General features: G+C 37.1%; 1 protein-coding gene across 5 annotated transcripts in view; it reads left to right on the top strand.

Moving 5' to 3' along the window:
- The window catches only part of C1GALT1 (core 1 synthase, glycoprotein-N-acetylgalactosamine 3-beta-galactosyltransferase 1), a 40,829-nt gene that overhangs the window by 7,008 nt on the left and 23,403 nt on the right, over positions 1-10,418 (top strand). For 2 of the 5 annotated variants that reach the window (XM_024767050.1, XM_024767049.1), the window contains exon 1: positions 2,374-2,550. The exons of the other annotated variants lie outside the window; for them this stretch is intronic. The gene's annotated coding sequence lies outside the window, so the exon portion shown is untranslated. Of the gene's footprint in view, positions 1-2,373; positions 2,551-10,418 lie in introns of those variants that run through there. 5 annotated transcript variants of the gene reach the window in all.

Here is a 10,418-nt window from a genome sequence, read left to right as displayed (position 1 = left end):
GGAAGATCCCACATGCTGCCGAGCAACTAAGCCCGTGTGCCACAACTACTGATCCTGTGCTCTAGAGCCCACGTGCCACAACTACTGACGCCCGCGCACCTAGAGCCTGCGCTCCACAACAGGAGAAGCCACTGCAATGAGAACCTGCGCACCGCAAGGAAGAGTAGCCCCCACTCGCCGCAACCAGAGAAAGCCCGCATACAGCAACGAAGACCCAACGCAGCCAAAAATAAAAAAAAAATAAATTAAAAATAAAATTTAAAAAAAATAGCATCTCTGCATTTGAGGTTTACATTTCTGTAATATGAGTGAAATGTGAACATTCTTGACCATTTTTTTTCTTTTCCTTCAAATCCTTTATTTTCTTTAACTGTTTTTATATTAGGTTGGCCTTTTCTCTTTTTCTTTATGATACTTTGTTATTTTTTGCTGTACAGATTTTTTTTAACATTTTATACAGAAACATACCTTTGAACCAGCAATTTCACTGCCAGAAATTTATTTAATGCATAACCTTATACAGTTTTACTATAGTTATACCTTTTGAGTTTTGAAAAGATCTCAGTTCATGATGTAAAGGTGTAAAGAGATGTTTTCTTCTAGTTTTTTTTTAATTTCATTTTTTTAAAATATTGAAATCTTAGAAACATTTGGAATTTTAAAGAGAAAGGTAGGGATCCAGATGGTTGCTTTTTATCTTTTTCCCAGAAGGTTATTTCAATATCATTTCTTGAATAAGCCATTTTTTTCTTGATTTGAAATGCTATGTGTACTATGTATTAAATTTCCATATGTACTTTTTTTTTTTTAACAGACTGTTTCGATCTGATGAAGACCACCAGAGATATACATCTTTAGGCTAACAAAGTTAAGTTAATTAACTTGCTGCTGTGAGGGAGATCACACACCAGAGGAACTGCCAGAGGGGACAGGGTTATTATAGGATCCTGGAGAAGGGTGGAGTTTAGACAGAATTTAAATGAAACAATATTTGATAGGTTTAAAGTACAGCAAGACTGTGAATCGGGTTAATTAACATCAGGCCTGGGCTGAGAAGTAGACTTAAGTGTCCTGTTTCCTTGAAGACTACAAAGTTAAGATAAATGTGGAATGTTGTGTCTGGGAAACACTTATCTGAAGCTCTGGGTTGGAAATTGAAGCTGTTTCTGATTAGCAATTCATCATACATGTCAGAGTGGGGTGTTCCAGTCTCACTGATACACTTTCAAATAATTCTAACAGTCTGGTTGTAGAGAAAAAAAAAAGTTTCTCAGCAATATATCTTTAGTATGAATTAATAAAAGTGTTTAAAAAATTTTTTTCCGATTCACAGGTACACTGATATGCCTGTTCAGCCTGAATATCAAATTGTTTTAATTACTATAGCACGTTTTACTCACATATTTATTTTTCCAAACAACATTTACCATAATTTTTACCACATTATTTAATTTTTAAAAATTGTATATCTTAAGTATGTCTGCCTAGGCTTAGTCCACCCCTACACCCCTTTCAGGAATTTCCCAGGTATACGCTCATGTTTATTTTTTCAAACTTTTTAGTTACATTTTACCAAGTTACTTATTTTAGTTGGGCTGACATTTTATATAGATAGATACATATAGATTAATTTGGAGCAAATCTACCTCTTTATCATTGATTTTTTTTCCAATTTTTATATCGTAAAATACACAAAATATACCATCTTAACGATTTTTAAGTGTACAGTTCAGTGGTATGAAGTACGTTTATATTGTGCAGTCATGACCACCATCTTCCTCCAGAACTCTTCTCATCTTGTAAAGCTGAAACTCTACACCCATTAAATAATAACTCCCCATTCCCCTCTCCCTCTAGTCCCAGGAAATCATAAATCACTTTATGACTTTAGCTAAATATCTCATATAAGTGAAATTACAGTAAGTCCCCTACATACGAACCATCAAGTTTCGAACTTTCAAAGATGCAAACGTGTTTGCACGTCCAGTCACATAATGTATGTTCACGTGTCTGGCGTACATTGTTACATGCATGCATCCTCTACAAGTGGTTGTACTTTTGTGTACTTTACTGTATAGAGTACCATAGTACAGTATCTTTATTTCAAGCCCAGGATGTCCAGAAGCAAGAGTAAAAGCAGTGGTGATGTAGCTGGTACTGCTAAGAAGCACCAAGCAATAATGATGGAACTTGCTGTGCAACACAAGATGCTTACTAATGAAGACCTGATGGAATTGGAGGCCCAGAGAAAGGATGAAGTGAGACAAGGGGAAGAAGTAACTGAAGGACCGAAGAGACTCACTATGCAGGAAATGGCAAGGGGATTTTCTTTATTTGAGGAGGCACTGTTAGTTTTTGAGGCACAGGACCCGAACATAGAACGGTACACGAAGGTTGCAGCAGCTGTTCAGAATGCAGTCCAGTGCTACCGTGTCATATATGACAAGAAAAAAAGAACCACTACCCAGACATCACTGGATCCGTCTTATCAAGAGGGTAGACAGAATTGAATCCAGCAAGGAGCCAGAACCCGGGCCATCAGCGTCAGGCGTGAGTGAAATTGCAGCTTGCCCTCCATCTCCTGTTGCTGATGATCCTTCAGCTCTACTATCTCCCACCTCCTCTCCCTCCTCCAGTCAGTAACTCTTCTTGCTTGTTCACTCGATGCCAGCCCCTGTATACCAGTTGTTGTACTGTACTACTGTACTTTTCAAGGTACTATACCAGAAGATTAAAAATGTTTATTTTGTGTGTGTTTGTTTTTTATGTATTATTTGTGTGAAAAGTATTATAAACCTATTACAGTACAGTACTATATAACCAATTGTGTTACCTAGGCTAACTTTGTTGAACTTACAAACAAATTGGACTTATGAACGAGCTCTCGGAACGGAACTCGTTCATATGTAGGGGACTTACTGTATATAGTATTTGTGTTTTTGTAACTGGCTTATTTCACTTAGCATAATGTGCTCAAGGTTCATCCATGTTGTCGCATATGTTAAATTTTCCTTACTTTTAAAGGTTGAATAATATTCCATCTTGTATATAACACGTCTTGCATATTCATCAATCATTGATGAACACTTGGGTTGCTTCCACATTTTAGCTATTGTGAGCAATGTTCCTATACAAATGGGTGTACAGATATCTCTTTGAGACCCTGCTTTCAATTCTTTTGGGCATCTACCCAGAAGTAGAATTGCTGGATCATGTGGTAATTCTATTTTTAATTTTTTTGTGGAACTGCCATGCTGTTTTCCACTGTTGCTGTACTATTTTACATTCCCACTAGAAGTGCACAAGTGTTTCCATTTCTCCACATCCTCACCAACACTTGTTTTCTGGGGTTCTTTTTGGTTTTTCGTTTGTTTGTTTGTTTTTTGCGGTACGCGGGCCTCTCACTGCTGTGGCTTCTCCCGTTGCAGAGCACAGGCTCTGGACGCGCAGGCTCAGCAGCCATGGCTCATGGGCCCAGCCACTCCACGGCATGTGGGATCTTCCTGGACCGGGGCACGAACCCGTGTCCCCTGCATCGGCAGGCGGACTCTCAACCACTGCACCACCAGGGAAGCCCCTTCTGGGGTTTTTTGATAGTAGCTATCCTTAATGGATGTGAGGTGGTATCTCATTGTGGTTTTGGTTAGCATTTTCCTAATGATAAGTGATGTTGAGCATTTTTTTCATACTCAACATGTTCATGCCTATTGGCCATGTGTATATCTTCTTTAGAGAAGTGTCTGTTCAAGTCCTTTGCCCATTTTTGGGTTGGGTTTGTGTTGTTATTGTTAAGTTTTAGGAGTTCTGTATATATCCTGGATATTAATCCCCTACTAGATGCATGGTTTGCAAATATGTTCTCCCATTCTGTGGGTTGCCTTTTTACTCTGTTGATAATGTCTTTCAATGTACAGGTTTTTAAAGTTTTATAAAGCCAAGTTTGAGTATCTTTTCTTTTGTTGCATGTGCTTTTGGTGTCATATCCAAGAAATCATTGCCAACTCCATGTTGGGAAGCTTTTGTTTTATGTTTACTTCTAAGAGTTTTATACATTTAGGTTTTAGCTTAGGTCTTTGATCCATTTTGAGTTAATTTTTGTATATGGTGTTAGGTAAGGGTCCAGCTTCATTCTTGAGCATGTGGATATCCAGTTTTCTCATTACCTTTTGTTAAAAAGACTGTCCTTTGTCCATTGAATGGGCTTGGCCCCCTTGTCAGAAATCTTTTGACCACGCATGCGAGGATTTATTTCTGTGCACTCTGTTCTATTCCATTGAGCTATATGTCAGTCTTTGTGCCAGTGTCACCCTGTTTTGATCACTGTAGCTTTTATAGTAAGTTTTGAAGTTAGGAAGTGTGAGTCCTCCAGTTTTACTCTTCTTTTCTAAAATTGTTTTGGCTCCTTGAGGTACCTTGAAATCCCATATGAATTTTATGATGGATATTTCTATTTCTTCAAAAAAAAAAGTCATTGGATTTTGATACAAATTGCATTGAATTCGTAGATCACTTTAAGTAGTGTTGACATCTTAACAATATTAAATCTTCCAGTCCATGAACATGGGATGTCATTCTGTTTGTGTCTTCTCTAATTTCTACTGAGGATGCAAGACATATTAATGTTCTCATTGAAAAGTAACAAAAAGGTATTCTCACTTTTGATCTTCTGAATCGGAAATTGTGGGAATAGTTTTAAAAACAGAGTTATAGTTTGAGACTTAATACAACTTGGTTTTGCGGTGTTACATAATTTTTGGAAGGTTTATTTGTTTCTAATCCTTACATACTTTTTCAGGATTCATAAAATTCCAAGGTCCTGTCTAGTACTGAGGTTGTGTAACTGTAATGCTCATAAAATACTTCAGGGTCATTAGGTGAAGGCTGTGTGTTAATATTTTCTATTTCTGTAGTTTTAATAAATTACTAATAAAAAATATTTTTAGTCTTTCTGTCTCTGAATTAATATGTACTTCTGTTATAATTTGTATGAGTTGAATACACATCAAAGGAAATAGTACATATAGTTCATGTTATATATCTAGTTTATGACTGGGTTATATAAGTGTATAAATGTGTCAAATGATGGGACCATATGATTTTTTATTCAGTAAATTAGGCAGTATAGATAAAGATACCTATTTGGAAAAAATAATTTCATCTGTGCCCCCCACATACACACACTTAAAACAAAACATTTGAATGCATTTTACAAGCCAGGCAATGTGTTAGTTGCTGGAGAGATAGAGATAAAAGAGTTATAGCTGTTGTTCTTGAGGAACTTATAGTCTAGGGGGAAATAGATATGTACATACCTACTATGATGAAGTGTGATAAGTACATAGTAGGAGATGTGAATGAAGGAACAAGAAAATATTTGATGGGAAAGCAGTTAATTTGATCATGGGTGATGGGGAAGACTGATTATGAAAAGTACTGAAACTAAGGTAACCATGAAAGATAATTATGCATTTATCCAGTAGACATAACTGAGGAGGGCACTCCAAGCAGAAAGAATAGAATGGCCAAAGTCATCCATATGAAAGGCCATGGCAGATTTGGAGAATGGCTCAGTATAGGCTTTATGGATAGGGAGTATCAAGAGTGCAGGAAGGTAAACTAGAGCTAGATCTTGTTTACCAAGTAAGCAGTATGGACTTGATCCTGTGGCATTGGAAAGTATTTCCTTTAAACAAGACTGCTATGTGAAGCCTTTATTAAGTTGGGAAACAGAGGTAAGAGAGTTGAGCCCAAGGGAGAATGATAAAGGAATGGAGGGAGAAAAGTGTTTACAGAGTGTAAAATAGATGTGGAAATATAATCAGGTTTGGGGACTTGGGGCATGAATAAGGAGATGCTTTGCACTCTTATTTCAAGCCAGCTGATACTTACTGTACCAATGTCTTGTGAAAAGCATCACGGTCAAGAACTCAGAGGTAGGAAACTATTTTTTGTCTTCTGGGAGTTTATATCCTGTAAACAGGAGAAAATATACCAATGACCATATCCTTAGTTCCTAGGACAGTATTTGACACATTGAAAGGTGCTCAATCAGTATCACCTTCCAAAGATTTCGTAAAACCTCACAGTCAAGTTAAAATCAAGTTGCGTAAATCTCAAACTGTAATTATGTTTGTTTTTTTAAAATATTCCCACTATGGGGCTTCCCTGGTGGCGCAGTGGTTGAGAGTCCGCCTGCCGATGCAGGGAACACGGGTTTGTGCCCCGGTCCGGGAAGATCCCACGTGCCGTGGAAAGGCTGGGCCCGTGAGCCATGGCCGCTGAGCCTGTGCGTCCGTAGCCTGTGCTCCACAACGGGAGAGGCCACAGCAGTGAGAGGCCCGTGTACGGCAAAAAGAAGAATACGATAGCACGACTTTTATCTTTCAGGATATTAGTGATAGTTTTGAGGGTTTTTCTTTAAGTTTTCATCTCATTACATGGTCTCTTTAAAGTTACATTAAATTTGACTATGTTGATCTTTTTCTTTCATATTAGAGGCTTTCTTTAAAATATCTGGTGATTCTTACCTGGCTATTTATATTTTAGAGTAGATATTAAAAAAATAATTGAAATCTCTGTACATGTTTTTAGGGCTTATTACCGGTAGTCCTCAGTAAGTCCTCCTTATTACAGTAGTCCTGTATGATGGTTGAACTGGAATGATTCATTGCTTAACCTTTTTTGGGGATTTCATAATGCAAAACAAACCAATTGGTTTTTAACTTTACCTGTGCAACAATCACTGTAACAGATGATGCTAATACTCTGTCCATAGGCCTTTATCTCCTTCCTCTTCACAGGCTTTGTTGTAGGGCTGCCCTCAAACTGCCAGATCCTGTTTTGCCAATGTACAGGCTCTGGAATTGTCTGAGGAATTTGTTTCCTACGGATAGCCCTTAACCAGTGATTGACTGTGTGGGTACAACTCTGAGGTGTGGCCTACACTGCCTCTAGAACTACCTTGAGGGATTAAGCTAAAATTACCCTCCATGGACTTTGCTTAGTATCTTACCCTTTCTTGACTTCCTACCCTTCCCTGTCCTACTTCCCTACAAGTTTTTCCCAGAAATACTTTCTAATAAATCACATTTGCACAAATGTGTCATCTCAGAGTTTGCTTCCTGGGGACCCAACTTAAGATAACTACTAATGTTTGGGCTGCATTTCCTGTAATAATGTATTATTTGGGGGTAAGATTGGACTGAGGTTTTCTATTTTATTTTTGGTCTCTCCTTGTCAGATATCAGTATCCAGCCTTTTACATAAAAGAAGAATTGGTTAAGTTCTGCTAGTTAATTTTCCAGAATGATTTATGTAGTATAATAATTATGTTTTTTGAAAGACTGAAGTATTTCATCCAGGAAAAACCTGGACCTCTTTGAAGTCTGGCTGTTTGACAACATTCTTTATTTCTTCTCTGGTTTTTTGGTTCATTTAGGTTTTATATCTTGAATCAGCTTTGATTATTTGTTTTTTTTAGAGAAATGTGGTTTTCATTTAGGTTTTCATGTTTAATAGTTATTATATAAAATGCTCTCTTTTTTTTCATTTCATCTGTGAATTTGGATATAGTTTGAATCCTGATTTGCACGAACCAAATGTGAAAAGACATTTGTGAGCTAATTGAGGCAATTTGATTATAGAAGACAGTTGGGAAAATTTGATTACATACTTGAGTTGGATAAGTCCAAAGAATTATTGTTAATTTTGTTAGGCATTGATAATTTTGTTAGGCATTTGATAAGGGCATTTTGGCTTGTAAAAAAATGTCCATATTTTCAAAGAGGTGTATAGATGTACATAGAGGTGAGATGACTTGATGTCTGGGATTTGCATTAAAATACTGTCATCAATTGAAGAAATAATAAAGTAATGTAGCAAATTTTAAAGTTATAATTCAGTCGTGTGATGGATATATGGGGGTTTATTGTTATACTTTTGTGTGTATTTGAAGTTTTTTTTAATTTTTAAATGTTATTTAATTTATTTTTTTATACAGCAGGTTCTTATTAGTCATCAGTTTTATACACATCAGTGTATACGTGTCAATCCCAATCGCCAATTCAGCACACCACCATCCCCACCCCCCCCGCGGCTTTCCCCCTTGGTGTCCATACATTTGTTCTCTACATCTATGTCTCAACTTCTGCCCTGCAAACCGGTTCATCTGTACCATTTTTCTAGGTTCCACATACATGCATTAATATACGATATTTGTTTTTCTCTTTCTGACTTACTTCACTCTGTATGACAGTCTCTAGATCTGTCCATGTCTCAACAAATGACTCAATTTCGTTCCTTTTTATGGCTGAGTAATAGTCCATTGTATATATGTACCACAACTTCTTTATCCATTCGTCTGTCGATGGGCATTTAGGTTGCTTCCATGACCTGGCTATTGTAAATAGTGCTGCAATGAATTAAATTAAAGCTTAAATTAAGCTTAAAAAAAAAACTCTGAGTTACCCCTCTAATGAAATTAGAGTACATACTTGTTAGCACATTCTCTCCTTCCCCTCCCCACTCCATTTTTATTCACATGATATGCCCTTTCTGCCTACGTGTCTTACAGTTAAATTACTATTATCACTTTATCTCATGTAGCTTTTCTTTCTAGGATAATAATATTTCTGCTTTGTTTCATCATTACCACTCCACAGTGTTATATTGGAAAGGATTACAACCTTCTATTAATGCTAACCCTTTCATTGTATGATTTCTTCATTTGTGAATTTGGGTTTTCGTTTTTGTTTTAATTTGGATTTTACTCTCAGCTGGTAACTCATTACCTTTAAGTAGGTAATGTATCAAGGGTATGTGGGTACTGAGTCCTTTGCATATTTGAGAATGTCTTCCTGTTACATGGATTCTTGAATGACAACTTGCTGAATCTTTAAGTCTATGGGAATGTTGTCCCCCTCAAAAACTTGGGTTTTTGCAGCATTTCCTTTGACATATAATAACACAGAGGAGAAAGCTGCCTAATAATTTTTCCCTTGTAGTTCTGCCTAATTTTTCCCTTTGACTTGCTTATTTTTCCCTGGATACTTATAGAGGTTTTTTTTTTAAGTGAAGTTCAGGATCTCTTTTTTTTTCTTTTTTAATTTAACTTTTTAAATTTAATTTTATTTATTTTTTATACAGCAGGTTCTTATTAGTTATCTATTTTATACATATTAGTGTATATACGTCAATCCCAGTCTCCTAATTCATCCCAACAACAACAACAACCTCCCCCCACCCCAAGTTCAGGATCTCTTAACCAAGGTTTTTCTTGATTATATGTGAGACCTTTAAATATTTTGATGCATGGACTCCATTTCAGTGCATTTTCTTTTATATCTTTGACTTTTTTTTTTTCTATTTCATTTGTTCTATTCTCTTTTGAGAAATAAGTTATTTCTGTGTTGGCTCTCCATTGCCCGTCTTTCATAGCTATCATTTCCTGCATAATTGCTCTAATCCCTTTAGTTTCTAAAAGACTACAAAATAGTCCTATGTAGTTTAAGATTTTCTTTCCTATGGAGTAAGTATTCAGGTCTGTGCTTTTCCCTTGTCTTTTGCATCCTATGTTTAATTTTGTTTCCCACTACAAGGTTTTTATGTAGGTCCCATGTATTTCTGCTTGTTCATTTTTTGTTTTGTTTTGTTTTGTTTTTTTGCGGTACGCTGTGGCCTCTCCCGCTGCGGAGCACAGGCTCCGGACGCGCAGGCCAAGCGGCCGTGGCTCACAGGCCCAGCCGCTCCACAGCACGTGGGATCCTCCCGGACTGGGGCACGAACCCGCGCCCCCTGCATCAGCAGGCGGACCCTCAATCACTGCACCACCAGGGAAGCCCACTGCTTGTTCATTTTTTAATAGAATCAATCCTAGGTAACCTTGCTTAAAAATCGTGTAGTTGAAAATCTCTTTTATTACCTAGATAGATAGATAATTGTTTTATGCACCATATGGATCTTCCCTTTAAATTTTGAGCTAGAGATCTATGCTGCTGCTGGCTGACAGTTTCTGTCTAGTCAGTTAGCTACCTGAGAGGTAAATTGGGGAGCTGGGACCTTGGACAGCTGCGAGTAGGAACTTTGATTTTTTAATGATTTTTTATTTTAAGACTCTAGGCAGTAGGGGGGCTTCACCAGGTTGGAGGCATATCACTCAAATTTGTTTGGCTGTTTTCCCATTTTGTCAGGGTGAATAGTTTACCTTGGTAACAAGCTGGGTTTGTTTCATGGGTCAGAACATATTTTTCTCTGCATAGTTACCTTTGATCTGTACTGGCTGGACATCCTTTTATATTCCCATCAGTAATATATAGTGATCTAGTTTTTCCACATCACCAGCATTTGGTGGTATCACTGTTTTTTATTTTAGCCATCCTTATGGGTAAGTAGAGATATCTCATTTTGGTTTTAATTTGCAT

The sequence above is a fragment of the Neophocaena asiaeorientalis genome, unplaced genomic scaffold (assembly GCF_003031525.2).
Source record: "Neophocaena asiaeorientalis asiaeorientalis breed wild unplaced genomic scaffold, Neophocaena_asiaeorientalis_V1.1 scaffold70, whole genome shotgun sequence".
NCBI lineage: Eukaryota > Metazoa > Chordata > Mammalia > Artiodactyla > Phocoenidae > Neophocaena > Neophocaena asiaeorientalis.
The sequence above is the reverse complement of the archived record's forward strand: the minus strand, read 5'-3'. Positions and strand labels throughout refer to the sequence as shown.